A 12,182-nucleotide genomic window follows, 5' to 3' on the forward strand; every position below is an offset into this window, starting at 1 on the left:
TTGAACTTGAGGAATGATAAAGAATAAAGTTGGGGTTTAATACACTCAAAGTAATAAAATCCTAATGGAAGGGGGACAAGAAAAGAATGACATCAAGAAGAGGAATTTATTGGCATAAAGAGACATAGCGGAAACATAAAAGATAGATAAAGAAAAAACAAAGGATAGATAAGGTTTTCCTACTAGAATTCTAAGATACATGTTCTTAGCAACCTAGGTCACCGGAAAGGATTCCTACTAGACCTTCAAAGAACTTGTCCTTGACAACCTAGATCAGAGGGATGAAAATTGAATCACTCAATCTTCTCCATGCAACCAGCGAAGCAAATCACTCACCTCACTCAATCACACTTAAAAAACGTGCATAAAGCACTAAGGAAATTTTAGTCATCAAAAGTTATCAAAATTGTCTCACCAGAAGGTGTTTAAATAGACCCAACACAAACTAGCTAAAAGATAAGATAAGATAACTAATTTAAATCAGATTTGATCTTATCGGATTAGATCAGATTTGATTTTAAATTTTAAAATCCTAAAGATATAACTAATTTAAATCAGATTTGATCTTATTGGATTAGATTAGATTTGATTTAAATTTTAAAATCCTAAAAATACTACTAAGCAAATTATAACTAAATCAAATCTTCTAACAAACTCTAACAAAAAATTAATTAAAATAAAAGCCTAATAAATTCGAAATAAATAATAAATTATGCCTCCCACTGAATTTGAAAAGCATTATTGGGCTTCTTGCTGTCCTGACTTAGCCTATTGGGCCTTATGAGTTGTCGCCCTTTCAGCACCACTATTTTTAAGACAAACTCTTGGTCTTCTAGATGTCCAAGATTGGCATGGTATGATTCTTCTAGTATTCAGATCTTTGAATATGACGAGATTACCATTCTTTCCCTTAACTCTATGATGACAAAAATGCCCTCCTGACCACGTATCATTCTCTCCCTCTTCAAAAAGATTCGTCCTCGAATCTTGAATGAGATGCTCTTCGTCCTTCCAAGGAATCCAAACCCAATCTCTGGGTTTAAAACCATGGTTTGATGTCTCTCCTCTACCCACTGAATTGTGGCTATATCCTTTGCTAGTTCAATCTTTCTAACCATACGTTCAGCATCTTGTCCAAGGTGTGCAATTTGTCTTCCTTTCTTTTCATCCATTTTAATGCCTCCATAATTGATCAGTGAATCTACAAAACCTGGAAAAGTTGATATAAAAACACTAGGAATTTCATGGTTAGATGTATGAGAAACTAAGGACTCTGTGGATTTCAATGAGACTAATGCACTCTTGTCTAAGCTAGAACTTTCTAGCTCTCTCTCACAAGTGTGTTATTGAACTCAGTTTCTTTTTCGCTCATTAACTCCTCTCGCTCACTATTCTCATATTTTCTCTCAAAACTCTCGCTTTCAATCAAACATTGATTTTTTTCACTCAAACACTCAATCTCTTTCTCAATTTCTTTTCTCTCATATTTTTCAAATTTCTCACATCCCAAGGACCCAGTTGAGAAATTCTGCACTGTTGAATCTTCCAAGGACACATCATCCTCTACAGCATACTCAACAAATTTTTGCATCTCTGGCTTTGAAAAAGAATGAAAGATAGGCGTAGGAGAATTCCTCTGGTTATGGCGATCTATCATTTATTGCACTTGCTCCCAGTCAATGGCCAATTTGACCAAATTGTCCATGGTCGTGTAACGATAACGTTGGACTTCATCTGCAAGTTCTTTACGTAATCCAAACAAAAATCGGTCCTTAAGAACCTCAGGACTCCTTTTAATATTAGCCATGTCCATCAAATATAGAAACTCCTTGTGGTACTCCATCACTGATTGTGAGCCTTGTTGTAACGTAAAAAATTTGCCAAAAAATGTATTGTGGTATGATGATGGCACAAACTACCTCCTCATGATTTTCTTCATCTTCTCCAAGCTGCTAATTGGGCACTTTCCGTACCGTCTTCTAGATCTTCCTAATTTAGTTTACCATATACGGGCAGCATTGGAAAAATTGGCTTGTACCAGTTGAACCTTCTTTTCTTCCGAAAGGATGCAATTTGCAAAAATCGATTCTACCTTCCTTTCCCATCTGAAATACGCTTCCGGATCATCCCTCCCTTTGAATGCAGGGATTTGAAACTGAGAACTCTTTTTCGCATATGAGCTTCCTTCATCATCACTATCGTAATACTCAATCATTTTTTTATTATTTTTTTTCCAGACACTGACTTTAAAGATGGAATAATTGCAAAATCAAAATTAAAAAAAGAATTTTTTTTTGTTTTTTTTTTTGTTTCACTCTAACGTGAATTTACAGAAAATTAAAGAGAAAAAAAAGACTAAACAAGACCCAGGGAACGTGTAGATAAATAAGAATTTACCTACGACCTGTAACTGATATCAGATGATAAGAAATAAAAACACAAGGATAGATAAAGGGGTTTTTTTTCCTACTAGACCTCTAAGATACCTGTTCTTAGCAACCTAGGTCACCGGAAAGGATTCCCTACTAGACCTTCAAAGAACTTGTCCTTGACAACCTAGATCAGAGGGATGAAAATTGAATCACTCAATCTTCTCCATGCAACCAGCGAAGCAAATCACTCACCTCACTCTATCACACTTAAAAAACGTGCATAAAGCACTAAGGAAATTTTAGTCATCAAAAGTTATCAAAATTATCTCACTAGAAGGTGTTTAAATAGACCCCAAACAAACTAGCTAAAAGATAAGATAAGATAACTAATTTAAATTAGAGTTGATCTTATTGGATTAGATCAGATTTGATTTTAAATTTTAAAATCCTAAAGATATAACTAATTTAAATCAGATTTGATCTTATTGGATTAGATCAGATTTGATTTAAATTTTAAAATCCTAAAAATACTACTAAGCAAATTATAACTAATTCAAATCTTCTAACAAACCCTAACAGAAAAATAAATTAAAATAAAAGCCTAATAAATTCGAAATAAATAATAAATTATGCTTCCCACTGAATTTGAAAAGCATTATTGGGCTTCTTGCTGTCCTGAGTTAGCCTATTGGGCCTTATGAGTTGTCGCCCTTTCAGCACCACTATTTTTGAGACGAACTCTTGGTCTTCTAGATGTCCAAGATCGGCATGGTATGATTCTTCTAGTATTCAGATCTTTGAATGTGACGAGATTACCATTCTGTCCCTTGACTCTAAGATGACGAAAATGCCCTCCTGACCACGTATCAAGGAATCTTGGCAAGAGGAAGAGTTTGAAGAATCTTGTCAAGTGGTAGAATCCCTTCAAAGAGGATGGACAGGAGTGGAACATGCTCTATCAAGATCATTAAAAACTTCTCTATCTAGGCCGCCATCTAATCCTTTATTTGAGTGGGTAAAACTTATCACTCTTATCTTTATTATCCCACTTGAATTTGGTTTGCTTGAAATAGATGGCAAACTTAGGGCGCTTTATGGAATGAAGCATAAGAGAAGGATGTTTAGTGGTTGGCATTGTAAATTTAGGCTAATTATGGTTGGAAGCTCAAAATTGAGGAGCAAGGGTTGGACTAGTGCTCAAATGGATGGGTCTAGGAGGATAGTTTGGTGCCTAAGTGAGAATTCGGCTTGCTTACCACCCGGAGGGAATTACCATGATCAACTTGAAGATGGGTGTGAAAACAAAGTGTGGGATCCCAGATTACAAAAAGAGGATCAATTTTGGGAGCTCATGGTTTGTGAAGAACTCCATCAAAGCTTGAAGCTATTAATTTTGAATGATGGAGCTTATTGGAAGTCCAGGCATTGGTGGATGAATTCAAGCACCAGCCTCCTTGATGAGAGCTCCCTATAAGTCCAACTTAAAGACTATAAATAAAAGTGCTAGGTGGGAGACACACTACCATGGTAACATCTTTTCACTTTTCTCTTTTGTATATATTGGTAAAATAAGTTTAATTTCGTGTTTAGTTTTGTTTGTTTGGTTTATTTAGTATTCTAGTATGTTAAATAAGGTTTTATGGTGTTTTGGTAATTGTTTGTGTAACGACCCAATTTTCAGTATGTCTAGATCATACCGAAAACTGAGCACTACTAACTTGTCTTCCTAATTATTAAAAATTATTTATTATATGAGCCCGACTCGCTCTTAAAAACGTAGTAATTAAGCGAGGTACCTTCTTTTTTTTTTTAAAAAAAATGTTTGGACTAATAAACGGAATCATTCACAAATCAACTCGCAAATAATAACAGATACAACAGTTATAAAGAACCACACTTATATACATCTCAAACAGTTAACAACATTCAGTTATCCAGCCTTTACTAGAGTAAAGATCTTTAGTTAGAACACCCCTAGATATAGCTAGATAATAACTATATACATATATATACATACAACATCCTAGGCCCTGACCTGTTCAAGAAGTCCCTAAGCTGGCACCCAGGCTAGCCTAGACTCTATAGTCACCTAGTCCCTCTAAACTAATAAAGCGAGGGAAAATATGTTCTAGGTCTTCAAAACTCGAGTCAGGTCAAATGTCATCAAAAGGTGGAAGGTCGTCTACTACTCCTCTGCACGATCTTACATTGCCATATGACGTCCCACTGGTACTCCATCAAGTAGCCACATAACAGGAGTCTCGTACACAGGATTTAGGCTAAAGTGCACATATGAACGGGTGCAAACGTTGGTTGGTTTCACACAGTGTATACATATAAAAAGAGAACGAGATTCACCCTAGACTCAGAAGGCTACCTAGAGCAGAATCCTCTTTGCCAAACGATCATCAGTAGATTACGAAAGGGTACTCCTGCTTCCATCTAAAGGGGGAAGGGAGAGAGAAAGGGTAAGAACTGGAGAGTTCTTAGTAGGGCCGGGATTATTATTTGCGTTCATTAATTTTGTGTTGCTTGGCAGACAAATAGCAGAATACAGAGAAGCAGTAAACAGAAGATACAGATAAATAGAGGAAGTAGAGAAAATAGAAAGTAAAACACAAACAGAAGAATACAAGAAAATAAAACACAAACACAGAGAATAGAATACAAACAAAGAAAGCATACATTCATACAACAATCATAACAGAGGAAATGCACAACCAAGTATGATGCATGTCTAGCCCTAGTGCAGGTAATGAGCTCATTTGTCGGTTTCTACCCGCTCCCGACATAACCGTAGCAGCGAAAATGGGTATGGTTTCCAGTCAGCATAGGTACAGTTTTCACTAACCGACTTATGCGTTATATGCTCTGTAAGCAGACTCTGCCTTACAGGTGGCGGCAATCCAACCGTGTATGAAATCATATCCTCTGTAAGCAATCCTTGCCTTACAGGTCCGGCATTCTAGCCGTGTATGAATTAATATCCTCTGCAAGTGATCCCAGGTTAGCAGTTGCAAGTACAACTCTCAATAGTTGTGTAGCGCTGGAAAACGTTCTGTGATCGTATTACTATTTATCTGACTACCTCAATGCAGCAGATGGACATACAAATAACTCTGGAGTTGCCTTAATGCAACAAATGAATAAACAAACATCTTTTGGGTTGCCTCAAGAAACAAATGACCTTTCAACAGGTCCTCTGCTTTTTATCATACTACTATTTTCTCTTTGTCTCTTTACTTTTCTCTTTTCTCTATTTTGATATGAATAGTTAGCCTGTCCCAAGTATAAGTTCATTAAGTCTATACTGAAACAGTTTAACTTTTCATATAATACCTGACCCTAGGCGTAACTCAAGAATTAACTATGTTGCTCCTAGTTCGTTCACTAGTCTCTATTAGTTTCTATCATTAAAACTTTACCGACTTTTTCTTCGATTTTTATCTTTTCTTAAACTTTTTATCTTTCCTTTATCTTTGCCTCACTAATATGTTATTACCACTCCCTAAGTGTTTTATGAAGATAATTATGAGATTCTGAGTTTAAAGTTGTCTTTCTAAAGCTTTTACGAAAAACTGCCTTTTCCGTAATATTTTATTATTTTTATTAAAATATTATTTTTAATTAAATATTATTATTTAATGTTTTATTATTTATTATTATTTTATTATTAAATTTTTGAAAATTAACTTATCTTTTACTTTTAACTTTAAAATTCACTTTTTACCACCCGTAACTTTTAATATTTCTACTTTGACCACCCTAACTTTTAGAAATCACAAAATAACCCCTCAAACACCAAAATAATTTCAACCTTGCCCTTTTTAAGATCTAAAAGTTGTTCTTCAATGTTCGTCATCACACTCAAAGTGTTCTTCGTAATTTTTTCAAATTCTTTCTCTGTTTTCACCCGCTTTTCAATCTTTTCAGTAACCGATTTTTACCATAATTCATAATAAATTTCCAGCTACTAAAGCCCCATATTTTTTCACTTAATTTCAACATAAATTGAACCCCAATTTAAGGGTTAGGGTTTCATTTTTCTAGCAGCCATGAAGAACACATTTAAAGTTGAATATCATCAAATTTCATCGAATTTTCACCAAAATTTCAACAAGAATCACTTATATAAACCATCAATTTCAAGTACAGCAAAACCATATCATAATTACACAACTCAAACACAATTAATCAAGATTAATTTCATCATACCCTACCTTGATTTGCTACTCCAAATTCGGTTATGCTCTTAGGTGGTCTTTAAGCACTTTTTCCTCCTAAAACACATCAAGAACAACTTTGAATCCATAAAACCTCAACTGAACAAACCTCTGAAAGAGATGGTTGGAACACAAAATGTTGCACAGTTATCTCTCTTTTAAGTAGGGAGTTGGGTTCGAGCATCTTGAACAAGATGTAGTCTTCCCCTATTTGGAAGACCATTTCTTCCTTTGCCACATTAATCATGGCATTTGCAGTGGCTAGGAAAGGTCTTCCGAGGATGATAGATTCATCCTCATCCTCTCCAATATCCAAGACTATAAAGTTTGCAGGGATGTAGTGGTCTTCAACCTTTACCAAGACATCCTCTACTAAGCCATATGGCTTCTTCATGGACTTGTCTGCCATCTCTAATGAGATGTTTGCAGCTTGTACCTCAAAGATTCCCAACTTCTTCATTACAGAGAGTGGCATGAGATTTATGCTTGACCCTAGGTCACATAGAGCCTTCTCAAAGGTCATGGTGCCTATGATGTAAGGAATTAGGAAGCGTCCAGGATCCGGAAGCTTTTGAGGTAACCTCTGCTGAACCAAAGCATTTAGTTCTTTGGTAAGCACTGGAGGTTCTTCTTCCAAAGGTTTTGTATGAAGCTCCTAGGTACCGAGCAACTTGCTCTTCCCTAGTATCCTCATCCTCATCAGAGGATGAGTATTCATCAGAACTCATGCACTGCAGGAGTGCATGCAAAGGAACATCTATGGTCTTTACATGAGCCTTGGCTTCGTTTAATTCCTGGATAGGAATTGCTTTAGTGGGTGATGAACACTCAGTAGTGTTCCGAGGGTTACCTGAAACGCCGAGGTCGATCTCGGACGAGATATCCTGATTCGATTGAGTCTGTCGTGTCCGACTTGTTGGAGCTAAGGTACCGCCAGTCCTTGGGCGCTTGGGAAGGGGGTGGTGATACCTGTAAGAGACTCCGATGCTTAAGTCAGTACGGGCTTTAGGCAGGTTTTTTAATAGAATTAGAGTATGAGTTATACCTGGGAGTTCTAGTGTATTTATAGTGGAGTTAGGTGACCTTCTACGGGGAGATAAGACTTTCATCTTATGTTATCTTTTTTATATGGTGGTTAAGGCTTATCTTTTGGCCACTGCCTTCTAGCAGGTTATGATATTCTATCGAACTGGGCCTCTCTGGGCCCTCATCACAAGTTTCCGATTTCTTTTGGTTTGCTTGGCCCAGACCTCGTGCTCGGGCCAGGGTATGAATAGTGCCCCTGCTTGAGCTTTGATCTCTTCAGGAGGTCGTGCTTGCCCTGGGCTTCGATCTCCTTTTGAAAGGTCGTGCTCAAGCATCCTCTAACTGGGTGTGCTCCGAGCAAGCGGAGCGCTTTATCATTTTGGGGCATTTCTGCATTTTTTATCCTTTTTCTCGAAATGCAAAGCGCTTTGCTTTAAATGCTGCACCAGTCACGAGTGCAACAGCTTCTTGGGTATCTATGAAGCACTTTTAAGGCTTTATTAGTTGGGCTTTTATTCCTTTTGCCATTTCATTTTTCCCTCTACTTCATTATGTTTTAAATCTCAGAGTCTCTTTCATTTTTTGCTTTTTCTTTCTTCCGCTCGTTTCTTTGTTTTAGAAAGAAAGCTTCCTCTTTCGTTTCTGCCTTCGATCGTCCAGTGCTCCAAGGTTACTTTTTTTGTCGACACTGAGGATTCCATTCTTTCTGTGGGGATTGTCTGCTTTTCTGTTTTCCTTCAAGTTGGTTCCTTTGTTCTTCTCCCCTTTTTGTTACGTTCTTTGCTTGATGATGGTTTGGTTTTTCTGTTCGGATACTCGTTTCTTTTGGTACTTTGTTTGCTGGGTTTTGTTTTGATCTTGGTAGTGAGGTTCTGTAAAGTTTTTTATTTTTTCTGTTGCCGATGAGTGGCTAGGTGATGAGCGAATAATTTATACCCATTTTGGCATTGTTTTTACATAGTTTTTAGTATATTTTAGTTACTTTTTTTTATATTTTTATTAGTTTTTATTCAAAAATCACATTTATGGAATTTACTAGGAGTTTATGTATTTTTCTGTGATTTCAAGTATTTTCTGGCTGAAATTGAGGGACCTGAGCAAAAATCTGATTCAGAGATTGAAAAAGGACTGTAGATGCTGTTGGATTCTAACCCTGCTGCACTCAAAATGGATTCTGACCCTGTTGGCGCGCTCTCAAGTGCGTTGGAAAGTAGACATCCTGGGCTTTCCAGCAATATATAATAGTCCATACTTTGCCCGAGATTTGATGGCCCAAACTGGCGTCCAAAGCCAGCCTAATACATCTTGGCGTAAAACGCCCAAACTGGCACTAGAATTGGAGTTAAACGCCTAAACTGGCACCAAAGCTGGTGTTTAACTCCAGGAGCAACCTATGCACGAAAAAGCTTCAATGCTCAGCCCAAGCACACACCAAGTGGGCCCCAGAAGTGGATTTCTGCACTATTTACACTTAGTTATTCATTTTCTGTAACCCTAGGTTACTAGTTTAGTATAAAAACTACTTTTAGAGATTTATTATATATCATCTTTTATCTTTTTTGATCAAAGATCAGACTTTTATCATTGTTGTTCATGTCTGGAGGCTGGCCTCACGGCCATGCCTAGACCTCTTTCACTTATATTTTTTCTACGGTGGAGTTTCTACACCCCGTGGATTAAGGTGTGAAGCTCTGCTGTTCTTCATGAATTAATGCAATTACTACTATTTTCTATTCAATTCACACCTACTTCTTCTCCAAGATATACTCTCGTTCTTAATTCAGTTAAGTCAGAATGAAGGGGTGACCCGTGACAATCACCCAATCTTCGTTACTCGCTTAGCCAAGATCGCGTGCCTGACATTCACAAAGCGGTCTACATGATGTTCAACGTAGTCATTGGATGACAGCTGGAGTATACTCTCTTGGATATCTAATACATGGACCGAGTCCATGAGATTAGTATCTTCATGGTATAGGCTAGAATTATTGGCAGCTATTCCTGGGATCCAGAAAGTCTAAACCTTGTCTGTGGTATTCCGAGTAGGATCCGGGAAGGAATGACTGTGATGAGCTTCAAACGTGCGAATATTGGGCGGAAGTGACAGTGTGCAAAAGGATCAATGGATCTTATTCCGACGCTAGTGGGAACCGATAGATGATTAGCCATGCGGTAGCTGTACCTGGTATTTTTCATCCAAGACGAGAAATCCGACAGTTGATTAGCCGTGCAGAAATCGTAGAGGACCATTTTCACTGAGAGGATCCTATAGCTTGCCATGGAAGGAAGTAACGCATGGTTGGAAGGAGGCAATAGGAAAGCAGAAGTTCAGAAGCCACAAAGCATCTCCAGACGCTTATCTGAAATCCCCACCAATGAATTACATAAGTAACTTTATCTTATTTTATGTTTTATTTATATTTTAATTATCAAAACCTCATAACCATTTGAATCCGCCTGACTGAGATTTACAAGGATGACCATAGCTTGTTTCAAGCCGACAATCTCCGTGGGATCGAACCTTACTCACGTAAGGTATTACTTGGACGACCCAGTGCACTTGCTGGTCAGTTACACGGAGTTTTGAGAAAAGTGTGAGATCACGATTCTGCGTACCAAGTTTTTGTCGCCGTTGCCGGGGATTGTTCGAGTTTAGACAACTGACGGTTTATCTTGTTGCTTAGATTAGGTAATTTTATTTTATGTTTAAGCTTTTTTATTTTTATTTTCGAAAACTATACAAAAAAATTATTATAATTTTCGAAAAAATTCAAAAAAGAATTGTGTTCTTCAAGATTTTTAAGAATGAATTCTAGAGTTTCACGAGATATATTGAAGCCTGGCTGGCTATTTAGCCATGTCTAATCTTTTGGACTGAAGCTTTTACTTAAAACTTGGCTGGCTATTAAGCCATGTCTAATTCTTTGGACCAGAGCTTTAGACTAACGTTGCATGATTCCTGGAATTCATATTGAGATTTTTGAAATTTTTATTTTCTTTTTCCAAAATAATTTTCGAAAATTACAAAAAAAAAATCATAAAAACCAAAAATATTTTGTGTTTCTTGTTTGAGTTTAGTGTCAAATTTTAAGTTTGGTGTCATTGCATGCCTTTAATTTTCTTTAAATTTTTGAAAGTTCATGCATGTATTCTTCATGATCTTTAAATTTTCTTGTTTGGTATCTTTTCTTGTTTTTCATATGCATTCTTGAATTATTAGTGTCTATAGTTCAAAATTTTTAAGTTTGGTGTCTTGCATATCTTTCTTTTCTTAAAACTTTTTTCAAAAACATGTTCTTGGTGTTCATCATGATCCTCAAAGTGTTTTTGGTGTTCATTTTGACAATCAAAGTGTTCTTGCATGCATTACGTGTTTTGATCTTAAATTTTTATGTTTTGCATCATTTAGTTATTTTTCTCTCTCCTCATTAAAAATTTAAAAATAAAAAAATATCTTTTCGTTATTTTGCTCATAATTTTCGAAATTTTAGATTGATTTAGTCAAAACTTTTCAAAATTTGGTTGTTTCTTATTAGTCAAGTCAAAATTTCAATTTCAAAATTCTATCTTTTCAAATCTTTTTCAATTTTCTTTTCTGTTTTTCGAAAATTTTAAAATTGATTTTCAAAATCTTTTTCTTAATTTTATTTCATATTTTCGAAATTAATGCTAACAATTAATGTTTAGATTAAAAAATTTTCAAATTGTTACCTGCCTATTAAGAAAGGATCAATCTTTAAATTCTAGAATTATATCTTTTAGTTTCTTGTTAGTCAAGTAATCAACTTTAATTTCAAAAATCAAATCTTTTTAATTTTCTTTTAAAATCTTTTTCAAAATAGATTTCAATCATATCTTTTTAAAAACTTAATTTCAAAATCTTTTCGTAACTTCTTATCTTTTCAAAATTGATTTTCAAATCTTTTTCAATTAACCACTTGACTTTTTGTTTGATTTTAAAAGTTTTCTATTTCAATCATATCTTTTTAAAAACTACCTAACTACTTTTCTCTCTCTTATTTTCGAAAACCCCTCACCACTTTTTGAAAATTCTTTTTAATTAACTAATTGTTTTAAATTCTAATTTTATTTTATTCCTTTTCTTAACTTTCGAATTCTAAACTTATAATTAAAATAAAAACAAAAATATTTTTTTTATTTTAATTAAAAATTCGAATACTCTTCTCTCTCTCATCTCTTTCTATTTATTTTATTTGTTCACTAACACTTCTCTTCTTAAAAATTCGAACCCTCTCCCTCTCTCTGTGTTCGAATTCTTCTTCTCCCTTCTTCATTCTATTTCTTCTATTCTTCTACTCACATAAAGGAATCTCTATACTGTAACATAGAGGATTCCTCTTCTTTTCTGTTCTCTTCTTTTTCATATGAGCAGGAGCAAGGATAAGAACATTCTTGTTGAAGCTGATCTTGAACCTGAAAGGACTCTAAAGAGGAAGTTAAGAGAAGCTAAAGCACAAAACTCTGGAGAGGACCTAACAGAAATTTTCGAAAAAGAAGAAGACATGGCAGCCGAAAATAACAACAATGGTGGAGATGCAAG

This window comes from Arachis ipaensis, chromosome B5 (assembly GCF_059453495.1).
Source record: "Arachis ipaensis isolate K30076 ecotype BB chromosome B5, ASM5945349v1, whole genome shotgun sequence".
NCBI lineage: Eukaryota > Viridiplantae > Streptophyta > Magnoliopsida > Fabales > Fabaceae > Arachis > Arachis ipaensis.